Source organism: Passer montanus, unplaced genomic scaffold (genome assembly GCF_014805655.1).
Source record: "Passer montanus isolate IOZ18808 unplaced genomic scaffold, ASM1480565v1 scaffold5, whole genome shotgun sequence".
NCBI lineage: Eukaryota > Metazoa > Chordata > Aves > Passeriformes > Passeridae > Passer > Passer montanus.
Genome location: NW_024369929.1, coordinates 4,442,248 through 4,454,632, shown reverse-complemented (window position 1 = coordinate 4,454,632; position 12,385 = coordinate 4,442,248). Strand labels below are relative to the sequence as shown.

The following is a 12,385-nucleotide window of genomic DNA, read 5'->3' as shown; positions in this document are numbered from 1 at the left end:
ACATTGTGGGAGCAATTTTTAATGTGGGAGCAGTAATTAAAATAAGAAACTGGTCTCAGAGCTAGTCCTAGATCTGAATTCCCCAAGGAAGTTCTGATGTGGGGGTTATCTCTCATTAAAGAGAAATGGTTGGACATATACCCCTTCCTAAAAATCTAGCCTTGAAAATGAAATTATTTCTGCTCAGTGAATGTATTCAGTTAAAGCAAAGTTTATTCCTATTATGTATAATCTCTCCATGGTGGTGGTGATCATGAATAAACAGACATCCAATTCAGCAATGCTCTTGAGCTACTTTCATGGCTAAACTTCAGAGCACCATTCAATTCACTCATTCCAGGGTGCTCTTTCCTTTGGATTCCTAGAACTCTGTTCTCTCAAATTCCACACTGCATTCCTGGTTTAATTCCTGAAGTGAGGAGCCCTCTGTGCTGCCACTACAATTCTGTGCAGTATCTGCAGATGTTTACAAACCCACCTCAGCATTTGGGGCAGTCAGGCCTTTGTCACTGCTTCTCTTGATCCCACTCCCTGGGATGCCATGCCAAATTCATGGCAGAAAAGGGACAGAAAGAGCAGGTCAAGCAAAGCTCTGCTTGCTACAGCTCCAAGTTACATCTTGCAGCATACTTGGGGGAGTATAATTCCAATTTCAATTATGTTTTTAAGAAAACTTACATAACTGTAATGAACTTAGGCTGCCCAGAGACATATCAGCCCTTTGCAAAATGCTCATTTAATTCAGTGTCTCCCTATTGTGGGTTAAATTCTGCTACATCCATGCACATTTGACTGCACCCTTGTATCGTGGGCTGGAGAGTCTCAGGAACAAGAAGGAAGAGCTTATAGAAACAGTTCTCAGTCTGAGCAGAGAAAAATCAAAAGTAAAATGTGAAAATTAGTCCTAATTTTCAGCCTTTTGTTGGCAGCAGAGACAAGCTCGATCCTCTGTCCTATGTATTGATAAACCTCACACATAAAAGAAAGATGGGGTGCAAATATAGCTGCAGACTGATCCTTTTCTTACCCCACCCTTGCAGTGAGCACTGTCCCTCGCCCCCTGGGCACAAGCACTCCCAGGTACTCCCAGGGGCTGCCAACCCTCTGTGTCTGCAGAGGGATTACAGAGGTAGAACCTGTCTGAGGGCTCCCTCAGCTCTGAAAAGCACTTACTCTTCCACTGACACCAACATCTAATATGAAATATCTGTGCAGAAAATAAAAATAAACAGCTAATTAACCAGAAGTAATCAATTCAATCCAAAATGGTAGGGGTAGGTTATCACTTGTGTTAGAATTTTGCACAGTCAGTAGGCTCCATATGCATCACTATATTGCTTCTTCAATCCCCATGGAAAACATGGGAAAAAGGAGAATACAGGTCAGGAATGAGAAAAGGACAGTTTATTTATACAGCCTACTCAGGGACTAGCCCACACTCGCTGTATGCCTGTGCATTGGCCAAGGTACATAAAGTTGTTCATTTTCTCAAAATCCTTTTGGTCACAACATGTTCTGTCTATAAAACAAAATCTTGTTTCTCCTACTCATGCCATTCCTCTGCACGGAATTTCTGTATGAGTGACATTTACTTGCCTGAAGTTATTAACATGCAAATCTTAAGCAGTGACACACTAGTGTGATAGCATAACAATGTCTTAAATATGCTCTCAAATTGCTGTCAATTCTGTGCTTGCTTAAAGAATTTAAATTTTAATTAATCATTCAATATTTTGTAAATTCTTTGGGGACACATGGTATTAATACCACAATTCATCCTAGATTCACAAAAGCCAGAATTTCATTCAGTAACAAGATGTTATAGACCTGTCTGTGACTGACAATTTAAATTTCAAGGAATGAATTCCTGCTTTCAGGACAAGCCTCAGCTGATTCTTTACTACAAAAACGTAATAATGTAATGGGAACAATAACAATCACCTCATTCCATAAACTTATACAGACATTAGCAGTTTTATAAAAAACAAAAGTATTTTGACTTTGCATGAACCATGCAATTTCCTAATATCAACTGATATTCAGTGGTCACACTTATGTTAAACTAATAATAATAACAGTTGGCAACAATTTTTTCTAGCTGAAAGATGTTTTGATTAATGAGTTAATAGTAATCAGTCCTGATTTTAATGTTGAAAGAAATTCATTTCAGGGTATTGTTCAACTTTCATTTTGGATTTGGGGGTTTTTTTTGGGAGCATTGTGTTTGTTCTTTAGGGCTAAACTTAGTACTGGAGTAATATGGAAAGCTGAAAATAGTACTGAGTTAAAAGTTGGCTACTGCATGTTGTTTTATTGAAGTCAGTGAAATTATTCACAGTGGGGGAAATACAGGCAAGGATAAGTGATCAGAGATCTGAGCTCAGAGTATGGCAGAAATTGTATTTTCTTGGAGTTTTGTCTATGGATCTGGATGTTCAAGTATTGTGGTTCAAAATAAATACAGTCAATTCCTAATAAATGCATTCCAGTGCTATTTTTATATATAAAAAGGAAACCTGCCTTCTGGCACCTAAGGACTTAAGAAATAAATAGCTGCCTGTTATGACCCACAATGTTTTACAGCCTTGTGCTGGAAGAACAGATGGACTAACAAGCTGGATTCCCAGAGCTCAGCCCCTGTGGCAGATCCTGCAGCTCAGCAGCAGTGCCAGAGCAGAGCAGTGGGCAGTGCCAGGCCAGTGCCACCCATGGCACCAGGGCTCCCTTCTCCCCTCCTGCCTGCAGCCTGCCCAGGAACACTTTCTGCCACTGCTTTCCCACTGCTCTAACAACAGCCAGAGCCCAGGTGGGATATTTTGCTGAAGTTCCTCTCCAGAATGCTCTTAGGCATATATGGATTACATCAGATTTGTCCTGCAGGGCTCACAAAATGCCCCTGGCTAATTTATCAACCTTCTCTACAGATTTGCAACAGGGGCATGCTTTGCTTGTTTCTTTAAAAAAGCACAGGAAAACCCTGTGCTGTGGGAGCAAGGGAAAGGATAGGTGCTTCAAATTTGCTCTGAGAGCCACAAAATAAAAACAAAAAGAAAAACTGAAACAAACACACAAACCCCCAACAAAAGTATATGAAGTGGCAGCAGGCATTTTGTCCTCTATCTTCCTGATGAACCTCAGCAGTCTTGGGACTTTCTGTTCTCCTTCCCTTCTGCCAACACTGTGTGCTGTGCTGTGTCTCCATACAGCACATACATCTCCAGAGATTTAAATACAGCCTGCTTTCCTCAGTTACTTATGAATCTTACAAAGTTCTCATGAGAGCACATTCAAGTTTCACCTCACATGCTTGTTTTTTTGGCAGTTGCTTGCATTTTTTTCCCCACTGTTCCCACCAAACAACCTTGTGCTGGAAAGCACAACAATTAACTGTAACTTCCAGTAACAGCTGCTGTTTTTCTGCTTAGCACAATTCTCTGCATCAGGAAATACTTCTTTAAAACATGCACAATTTTAAAAGACTTCTTCAAACCACTATTAAAAATAAATCAGGATCATCCAGGAAAGACAATGCAGCACCCATCAGTTAATACTTTTGGATTTTTGTCTTCTATTTTGCATTTGTAAGTTGTTAAACAAATATATTTAATTATTGTTCTGTGAGTGTTAGTGCCTTTGCTTGTTTGCACACTCTAATAGCATAGTCTCAGAGGAGATAGTAGTAGATAAATATTTTTACCATGGAGTTTCTTTGTTTATTTGAATCAAATATTAGAGAAATCCATAAGCTGGACATGACACATTTATATAATTTTTCTCTCTTTGTTGACTTCCTTCCAAAGGTGTCTCCAAGATAAGGAATATGAATAACCAGCAGCTTGTATCAGCAATGATTTCTGATCACCTCTCAGACACACACCTCAGGTGCAAATTCTGACATTCTCAGTACCACTAAGAGGACCAGTTTAAGCACATTAATACTATTATTTCCCCAGCATTAGGCACAGAAGAGTCTAATAGGTGAAGAATACTTTCCACACCCTCAGAAATAACAGTACTTGGTTTCACTGCACAACTCTTCTCAGGAAACCTTGCCTGCCTTCCCATTATAAACACGGCTCTGAATGAAAAAGCAGCAAAGTAAACAATATGTTAAGACTTGAAAAGTCAGCATCTGAATAGAAGGAAATGAACAATCTCAGCAAGAACTGAACAGATGCAACACTTTCTGTAGCATGACTGAGGCATCAGATAACAAACATGAAGCCCAAGCAGCAGCACATGCTTGGCAGCAAGCACTGCTAAATTAAAGAGGCAGGTGTTTTGTTAATGCCTCTTAAATAGACTTACAAAATTAATTTATTTTAGAATAAAAGGACTAAATTGTGGTGGTGGTGTTTTCCATAGCAGAGGAACAAAATTTGATGATTTGAACATCTTTAAATTATTGAAACAAGGGGGGGAAATCAAGAGTGGGGCACGGTGAGGGGAAGAATGGAAATCTCACTGGACAAAAAGGAAAGCACAGTAGTAACTCACTCGATAGTTATAAAGACAAAAACTTCCATCTTCATTTCCATCTCAGATGTTCAAGACATTAGCAACTGATGGCTGCACTCTGCAGAAGACTTTGCTACACAGCCACTCTGCCACCTAAGGCAGGAAGCCTGACTGGCTTCAGTGCAGAGAGAATTCCATCCCATACATGTGTATTCCCCTGGGGGGTCATGCTTTTCAGGGTATAGAATCAACATGTTCCTGAAGATGCTTGCACTGTGGAACAGTTATCAGAAAACAAATAAAAAGAGTTGAATCCAGCTGCCTGATTTGTGCTTTTCAGGGTATAGAATCAACATGTTCCTGAAGATGCTTGCACTGTGGAACAGTTATCAGAAAACAAAGAGTTGAATCCAGCTGCCTGATTTTCATGGAATCTCAGGGCATAAAGCAAGTGCAAAGGCTCCTCCAGCAAGTCTTGGAGGAGGAAAGCAGAACAGAAAAACTTTGATGCAGAACATCGTCTTCACAGCTATGAATGCTTCAAAGTCACAGGCCATTTGCAAATGTAACATATATGCAAATACCCTTAGCACCTCAGAGGCTTCTAATCCAAGAAAATACATGATGGCTGAACAAAATATGGATATGAACACACACACATTTCAATCTGTTCTGACACAAAAAGACAAAATCCTTCCTTAAAATGGAAGCCATTTTAAGCCCCATTTGCTATCACAGGTGGTTCTCTGAAATTCAACCACACATTTTAAAGCAACTAAAATCTACCTAAAATATTCACCACACCTGAAAGTGGACTTATAGCCTTTTCTTCTTCCAAGATTTTCAACTGCTTTTCTGATACAACTGGCAGCAAGCCTCTGCTTCTCTCTTGGGCTCCTGTCTTGCATAAGTCTTTCACACCCAGAGAGCATCAGACCCCACACAAAATATTCCACTTACATGAAGAAAAAATAAACAATTTTGAGGCAGATTTCAACATACATGTGGTTCCATGCAATTTCAAAACATATACTGCTAGTAAACTGGACTTCCAATAATTCATATGACAATTTTGCTCCTTTCCCTTGCCTTTGATCAGATGTGTTGCTTACAACAACCTGGCAGAACAATAATTATCTCACTAGGGCAGATCTGCACTACACAGGATTTGGATTTCCTGCTAGGGAAATCCTAGAACAAGAGGCATAGCTCAGGTATTGATGGATTTTATTTGTGGTAAAAGATTGACCCTGAGAAACACTGTATTCCAGGATATGATGCATAAATCACAATCAGCTTGCCTTCTAGATTTGGGACAAAGTGTTTAGGCTGAACAGAGTTCTTCTTTGCACATCTGGCTTCAGGTAGTTTCATTAGCAATTAGAAAGCCAGAGGCAAATATATTCCTAAAAGATATTAAGTGAACTTCAGACTACAGCTATCCAGGGAGAACAAGGAGTGTCAGAAGCTCTCTTCACATGCAGAAACTTTACTTCGTGCCCAAATAGCAGCTGTGTGCAGCTTAGAAAAGTGAAACCTTGTAAAAGAACTATGACCTGAGCCTCTCTGGTGTTGTTTTAATGTTACCATGACTGAGATAACCATACCCAAAAATAACTAGCTTGTTTTACTCTCAAACTTATTAAAAAAATAAGTTTGTAATATCACAGTCTCTGGCTGTGAACTTTGCTACTGTCATAATTTTCACTGAGGCCCCTGAAGGTGTTCTCCTCTGTTCTAACTCTTCAATATTTATTTTTAAATAAACACAAAGGAGGCCCTTTCCTGTGTACTCTTATTTGGCCTGATAATAAACACATCTTCCTTCATGATCATCTCCCTCCTGTGCCCTGGTATACACAGCGATGCTCCCCACAGGCATGTGGTGTGCTGGGCTGTGGGAGAGCAAAGTGTCACACACCAGGCTTCTAAAAATAATGCAGCTGAATCAGCTCTGGAGGGCTTCATCCCACAAACCCTCCTCCTACAGTGACTTTGGGAAGTTTTTCACTGTCAGAACAGTCCTTTATTCTGTAGGGCAGCTTTATCCAAAGCAGTGTCCAGCACAAAGGCTCTAGTGCTACCTCAGCTTCACTGCTGAAGGAAGAGGACCACCAGCCTACCTAGGAGGGGTTCAGTGCTGACTAAAGGTGTCCAGCTGACCTGAGGGCCAGATAAAAGCTTAGACTGGGGAAAAAAAAATCTATTGTAGCATTTAAGCATAAGGAGATTCCTCAGGCATGTAACTTGTCTGCTGAGCATCTCTGGCTGACAGGTATTAAAGACACACACAGAGGAGGTGAATGTAAGTTGTCAAGGCTGTTGCCATAAGCATTTACCCGTCAAAGAGAAGCTCCTGGTGAAAGGCAGCCCTTTAGATAACACTTTTCCAGAGTATCAACACTGCAGCACCATCTAGATTATTTCTTCTGTTGTGCATCAAAAGCCACAGCACTTTTAAGAATTAATAATAGCCCCATACTCACTAGTAGATTTTTTTTTTTTAGCAAAGCCTGTTTTTAAGTTTCATTTGGACAGGATGTTGTTTATCACCACTGCTTAGTATACTATTTTTTCAAGACTGTGACACAGTGCTACAAATGCTAGAGAGCCATTATTTTGACATAAAATATACATTGTGAGTGTGATGGGTATGGCAAGATCACATTAATTCTGAACATTTTGTTTATCTCAGTCTTGAATATATGGACTATGTAGTCATCTGGCTGCTTGCTTATTTGAATGTCTTAATTAGGATATTTTGAAAATCTTAATGGCTCTTAAAGTAATTTGTAAGAATAAGGTCTATTGTGTTTTCACAGAGGTGTGGCTCCTGTAGTCAGCAGCAAAGTGTGAAATGGAGTGAGCAAATGCAATGCACATAGGAAATGGCACCCTTGGGTCCTCTCTGCCCAAGTGGTGAGGACAGTAATTGGGATGTAAGGACCGAGTGGTTACATTTTTTTGCTACGTGTGTGTGGGGTGTTAAGCACAATCATGAGGCCCCATAGTCCTGGGATGATAATGACCACAGCTTTCCTGTGCTACCCCATCATAATCCTCAATCCTGAACTCAGCCCTCTGGTGGAGGGGAGATATATTAACCTGCACCATTTATGCACTCCCTGATCTCTCTGAAAATGTTAATATAATAGAATTTCTAACTAATGCTAAGTATGAAGGCTGATTTTGGTGACTGGATGGATTTCCAGTAAACTGAGATCACCATGATCCAGCACACATCTTCAGTTCCCTAGAGAAGTACACAGCATAAACTTATCAAAAGAAAATAATAATTCTTTACATTTTACAGTGAAAGAACAAAACTTAGTTATATCCAGAGATATAAGACCCAGTTGGAAAACTGTGGTATACTTGGAAAGGCCATCTGAGCAGGACTACAATGTTCATACCCCATTACCAGGCCCAAATTACATTGTTTGTGTATGCCTGAAAAACTTCATGCTGCTTTTGGACAGGATGACGAGTATCTCTGGGGAGCACCATGAAAAGGTCATGTGTATCTCACAAGACCATCAAAAATCCCTAGACTTTTAGCAAACACATTAATTCATGTTGAATAGCTCACATTCCAGCTATAGTTCTATTTTTAGGTTATTTGTTGCGCTTATATAAAGAAGTGCCACTAGTTTTGAAGCATTTTTAAAGACACAAAGGTAGCTGTTCTGTTCTTTGCAAGAGGCTGTGGGGGAAGAGGCTGCTTCCACTACACCACCAGCTGCCAGCTAATGGAGCTGCAGGGAAGGAGCCAGAACATGGCAAAGTGACCCGTGCTGGAGTGTGAGCTAAATGCTCCACAGTGAGCTGGGGAGCTCCTTGTTAAACTGATCCATTGTTTTGTCCTCCTGGGAACCTTAATAAAATCCTGACAGCAAAGCAAGTGCTCATTACTGAAAGAGCACATCAGTATATCTCAGGTCAGCAATGACCTGAGCTAATGGTTTACTCCTTGATCAATATCTGATATTTTCCTAATGGATAACTACTTTTTCCTATTGCAGTGTTGAAGGGCCAAAAGTTAGAGAGGCAAGGTTTTCCCAGGAAAAACAGAACAGCCCCTTAAAATCGTTAACATATCCAGAATACAGCAAAAGTACTCTACAAAATGGTGGAGACAGCCACCAGGCAGAGTTGTGATAAGGATTTCTAATGGGCACAGACAAATTGCAATGGCACTTCGAATTTGGTAGCCAAGTTATGGAAACCTACACATGATTGTTTTCCTCAAGATTTGTTCTGGAAAAAAGCACTTTCCAAAGAACCCCCGAGTGATGTTTTTCTGTATAACCACATTCAGAATAGATTAACTACAAAGCAGCAGGGATAAAGCAGGCTGCTGGCATGAATTAAGTATATGGAAGCATGACTGTTTAAATGATAGCTAGGCCAAAATTATGGGCTCTACTAAAGATGACTTAAAACTGGGTCTTCATCCAGAATTATATGTCTTTTATTCACTAGAAAGCGCCACAATAAACCGAGACCTGTTCATTGTCCTGTTCAATTATTGCAAAATGGAACCATTGTCCTGTTCAGTTCTTCAAAAAGAGAATACTGGAACTGTAACATGGTCAAATTGTCCTCTTTTGAGCCTCTGATAATAGAATTAAAACACACCATGTGATAGTTTACACTTTTCCCCTATTAATTCCCTCACTACCAGCCTTGCAAACTCTCTATCTTCTCAGTATTGAAGTAATTGGCTTAAAACAGTAAACATGAACACCACATAATGGAGCACAAAGTATTTAAAATATGCCAAGGTATTGATATTTTCTGGTTTCTAGGCAGTTTATAGATAGGTAAGCAAATTTAGGAGCCCAGGATTGTAAAGCAAGTCCATCAAAAAGTCACTGAATTAAACAATAACACATAGCCAGAAAATATCTTCCAAAGACCAAAGAGAATAAAAATTATGTAAACCAGGCAATGAAAAGTGATCGCTTGAGACATGTGTTCTATATCCCTGTCAGCTTAGGAGTACTATGAACATGAAATATTACCAAAATACTTGATTATACCATAAGAAAAGGTAGCCTAATTGTGCAGACTAATACCAGAAGCTGTATGCAAATGTATAATCTTAGCACATTGCTCAATGCTGCTACAAATGGTATTTGATCTTGTGGGACCACAAGTTTCTTGTCACTCTAGTTCCTTTTTTATCACCTCATGATTTTTAACCAGAGCAATGTTTCCAGAGTCCCCGTTACCAATAGAGAATTATACATACCCTTAAGCATATGCTTATGAGAAGCAGCATATCAAGCTCATCACTTAATTACTTGATAGAAAATTATGTTTAGACAAAAGATATAATGACAAACTAATGAGTTCCCAGGACAGCTGAAAATAATGGTGCAGTGCAACCTGCATATTTGTGATCCAGATGTTTGTTTTGGTTTGCCTTACGTTCAGAGCAAGACTTAAAACTCAAATCAAATCACAGTGGTTTCTCACAAATTTGCCTTAGCTTTTATAACAGTAATTAAAAGCAAACATTCATGGCTTGAAGTACATATAAGAGTAGGAAAACATACTCCAGAATTCTCTGGATTATGCAAATTATAAAAAATACACTTATCCATGGTTCAAAGTTCACAGCAGAAAATAAAAACAGTGCTCTACAACTTGAGTCAATATCAAATTGACTGAGTATATCCCCAAATTCAAGACATGCGTTAGAATGTTTAGTTTCCCTAAAATCTGCCCAACCATTTGGAGCTGAGTGTAGAGTGATGATTTTGAACTGCAGTCACAATTTATTGACTAGGCCCATATTTGCTATAGAAATTGATACAGTGCAATAACTTAGGGCTTTACTACCACTGAAAACAAGCTGACTGATTTTAGCAGGTTTTGAATTGAGTTCTCCATGGGCACACATAAATCACCTCTCTACTTTATCTAGCTCAATACTTCCTAGCATATAACTGCATTTTCTTGGGGATTTGCACATTTCAAGGATAACTGATCGCTCCTTTCCTACTAGATTGTTTTGATCTAGACTTACATGAATTACTTGCATACTTCAGTTGTGCTGTGCTTATAATCATGCCAGCTAAAATTATGGAGTCAATATTTAATCTGTTTATCTCATGGTAATAGCCAACACTGTCAGCAGTAAAGAATGCATTAGAACAGGGTGCTTCAGTCAAACTCTTTGGAAATGTGCAATACTCAGAGTAGTTGCCAGCATTTCCATTGACAAGTCAGATTTTGAAAACTATAAACAGAGAGGGAAACATTTTTAACAGCTAACCTTCAGCAGATAGCCCTCACTCGAAAGCAATTTGTAACTTTTATAAATATCAGCCCATAAAGACATGATGACATGTTTTAGTCTCAGTGAAACACGTTGCAGAAAATCTTGGCACAGTTTACTTAACTCCTCTTATATATGTAAACCATATTTGACCTCCTGCAAGACACTTCCAAATACCACATTCACTCTCTCACTGGGGAAAACACCTAACCAGTACTTCCAGGATTATGAATTGATTTTAATTTTCAGGTCTTTTTGAGTTCAAATTCAAGGGACCTAATCAATTCAGTTTTGAAATATAAATTTGTACCACTTGTATCTCATTTCCTAGTTTGAATTGATTTCTGAAGACTAGCCTATAGATTACTCTTGAACTCTTTCAAGTTCTTCAAAAGTCAAGACTGCAAATCAAGTAGTGTCTGTTCTACATGAAATGAAAAACTTATCCCAAGCTGTGACTAAAAATGAAGTAATGTGGACACTTTTCAAAGGCTTACCCGTTATCCAAGAGCAAGGGTGAGAAGAAAATAGAGAAGTCTCTCCAATGCTTGAGTGCCCGTATTGCAGAAGGCAAGCCACAAAAAGGAGTCACTTCTGGCAAAACCTACAAGACCTAGAGGGAAAGAAAGGGATCCCTAAAACTGTGATAGAAGAAGCTCTGAAGAAAAAGCTCAAAATCTGTCACGTATTTTGAAAGAGCTGTGAGGCCATACAAACCCAGGGACACTCAAAGCAGACACCCCCATAAGACACGGCAGTTTGGTGAAATCAGGAGACCTCCTCTCTGCTTTTTCAGCCTCACCAGCTATACTTGCTAAGACGCAAAGGAAACAAGACGCAGCTGTGGCCAAAAGGGAGAGAAGAAAACTTGGAGCAAAAATTCTTAAAATTGGAAGTGCTAAAGCCTTTGGCTGAATGCACATACCTGGGTCCTCAAGCAGCTGAGCAGGATTTGCTATCTAAAAAAAAGCTGCCGTTCTCCAGAGACAACACCACGCTCCTTGCACAGCTGGCTGAAGACACTGGCTTGGGTCTCAGCAGTTACACAGATTTATCAACAGGGCTTCAGCTGGGGCTTATGAGTCCCACCTGTTCCTGCAATTCATTGGCCAAGGAGCACCTGCTGGCACCCTGCCCACACCAGCCTTCTGCCCCAGCTGGGGGCTGGGCTGTCCTGAGGTAACTTTTCTGTTCCCATCACAAAGTACAAATCCTGTTATTGTTGGTACTATTTATAATTCTTGATTAAGCAACTGAAGGCTGAGTAATTGCTGATTCCAGCATGTGGAAGGTCTCAGCCCTGCAAGGATTTCAAAACCAGTATCACAGACTAAAAGCCCCTCTCTGCAAATAGATCTCGTTCCCATGAAAACTGCTTTTTCTGCAAATTAGCATTTGCTAACTGCCACAGGAGTCCTGCAGCCAAACTTCCTCCCTTGCTGTCATCACCATGGCCTACTAAAGGGAAACTTCATGATGCTTTAAAATCAACTTTTTGGTCGTCTCAGAGAATCTCAAGATTTTCCAAGCAATTCTTCTAGTTGAGTGGCAGATTACACATAGGAGAGCTTAGTCCTCAAAAACCCCTGCCACATGTTTGTTCTTCTGCCTGGGTTTGGCTTGAGCAAAATACCCCAGCAC

General features: G+C 39.8%; 1 protein-coding gene across 10 annotated transcripts in view; it reads right to left on the bottom strand.

Annotated features, from left to right (window-relative positions):
• ALDH1A2 (aldehyde dehydrogenase 1 family member A2) overlaps nucleotides 1-11,782 on the bottom strand; it is a 101,359-nt gene extending 89,577 nt beyond the window's left edge. For 8 of the 10 annotated variants that reach the window (XM_039723142.1, XM_039723141.1, XM_039723140.1 and 5 more), the window contains exons 1-2: nucleotides 11,670-11,782; nucleotides 11,242-11,357 (exon numbers count right to left, since the gene is read on the bottom strand). The gene's annotated coding sequence lies outside the window, so the exon portion shown is untranslated. The remainder of the gene's footprint in view (nucleotides 1-11,241; nucleotides 11,358-11,669) is intronic. The other 2 variants (XM_039723143.1, XM_039723149.1) reach the window with 2 other exon arrangements.
• Between the last annotated feature and the right edge of the window lie 603 nt (nucleotides 11,783-12,385).